The sequence below is a fragment of the Propithecus coquereli genome, unplaced genomic scaffold (assembly GCF_000956105.1).
Source record: "Propithecus coquereli isolate 6110/MARCELLA unplaced genomic scaffold, Pcoq_1.0 Scaffold140, whole genome shotgun sequence".
Lineage (NCBI taxonomy): Eukaryota > Metazoa > Chordata > Mammalia > Primates > Indriidae > Propithecus > Propithecus coquereli.
In genome coordinates, this window is record NW_012138303.1 from 4,892,125 (window position 1) to 4,894,387 (window position 2,263).

The window sequence follows — 2,263 nt, forward strand, 5'->3', positions numbered from 1 at the left end:
TTTAATTGAAAACAAGAATTGACAGAAAAGCTTGAAAAAGAGCATCAGTGAAGGGAAGCAAGCCCTGTCAGCTAGTAAAATATATAATAAATTAGGTGAGTGTAGTGGCGCATGCCTGTAGTCCCAGCTCCTCGGGAGGCTGAGACAGGAGTATTGCCTGAGCCCAAGTGTTTGAGGTTGCCGTGAGCTATGACTACGCACCACCATACTCCCAGGGAGCCCTCTGTCTCTAAAAACAAAACAAAACAAAACAAAAACAAACAAAAAAACCTCCGGGCACTTAAAAATAGATAAGAAAAAGGCAATTATCCCAATAGAAAAATGAGCAAAGCATATGAAGAGACAGTTCACAGAATATAAATGGCTCTTAAACCCATGGAGATGCTCAGTTCACTCACAATAAGAGATATGCAGATTAAAACTAAACTGAGTTATCAATTTACATTTATCAGATTGGCAAAAATTCAAATGTTTGATAAAACAGTCTTTTGGCAAGATTGTGAGAAAACAGGCAGGCCAATAGATTATGTAAATATAAATTAGTACAACACCTATGGAGGGCAATTTGTTAATATGAATCAAAATAATAACCAAATATACATTTTAACCAAATATACATTTTAACCAAATATACATTTTAACCAAATATACATTTGACCAAATATACATTTGGTAATCATATTTCTGGTGATTTATACCAAAAATAAGCTTGCATTCATGTGCTATGATATAGATATGTGTTTATTTATTACATTATTTATATTAGCAAAAGACTGGAAGAAATTCAAGTGTCTATAAGTTAAAACTGGCTAAGTAAACAACATTACAAGCATATAATAGAATATTATGTGGCTACAAAAAAGAATGAGGAAGCTCTTAGTGTACTCATAAAAGATCTCCAAGACATATTGTTGGGTGAAAAAAATGTAGTATTCTACCTTTTGTGTAAAAAAAAAAGCAAGATAACATGGATGTATATTTATAATTGCTTATATTATCTAGAAAGAAGCTCTGGAAGGACACACAAAATTAGTCAAAAGTGACTCCCTTGCAAACCTCTTTAGTATTCTTGCTGCTCTCTCCATCACTTGCTTAGGCAAACCCCCACTAACCACTTACTCTATTCCTGTGGTCAAACAGCTGGGGTAAAATTCATACCAATGTGACTGGTATCTCTTTAAATCTATGTCCAGGATACCTAGTAGGCATTTAACACTGTTCACCAGTCCCAGCACACTTCCCTAGTGTGTTCTTCTTCAGTCTCCACTTCTCCTTACTCTTCAGATCTCTTAAACTTCCTTTTTCCTCAGCACTCTCAGCTGGTGACTTTACCTCATGCTTCTCAAAGGAAATCAGACTGAACTGTCATCATCTTCCCACCCATAAGTCTACCAACTGCACTGCATGCTTCCTTCTTGTTGTGGTGGATAGTTGTCTCTGCTCTATTTTAACCCTCAACTTGGGCTCAAGATCCCATCTCTAGCCTGGGCAACAGAGCAAGACTGTCTCCAAAAAAAAAGAAAAAAGAAAGTCTGCACAAGTATATGATGTGGAAGACCAAATTTAATAGTAATCCAAGTAAAAATAAAAGGCTTATGAATTTTAGTTTGCTGTAATTTTAATATAACTCAATAGTGTAATATGGCTATAATACTTGTGAATGCATTCTTAGATAGTAAATAAGAGTGATGAAAATAGCTACTATTTCAGTGCTTAAATGTGCCAGGGCCTGTGCTAAGCATAGTGCTTGTATTACATAATTTAATCCTTATTTTGTCACGAAGTAAGTGATATAATTATCATCATAACTACCTTCTAGATGCAGAAAGTTTCAGAGAGATGTGAGCTGGCCAAGAACAGAATGCTAGAAATTGGTGAACTAGGTTTGAATTGAGAGCTGCCCATTCCATAGAGAGATGGCTTCTCCAATGCCTGATTCAGTTCTCGATCTTAAGTATTAATAACAAACAAGAGCTTATCAAGAGGAGGGAGATTAATCTTGAAGGGAGGGGTCATGAAACTGTCACATGAAGACAATTTGAAGAATATAAAGATGTTTAGCTTGGAGAAGGAATGACTTAGGAGGCTCATAATAAGTATCTTTTTTTTGTTGTTTTTTTGAGACAGAGTCTCACTGTGTTGCCCGGGCTAGAGTGCCGTGGCATCATCTTAGCTCACAGCAACCTCAAACTCCTGGGCTCAAGCGATCCTCCTGCCTCAGCCTCCCGAGTAGCTGGGACTACAGGCATGTGCCACCATGCTC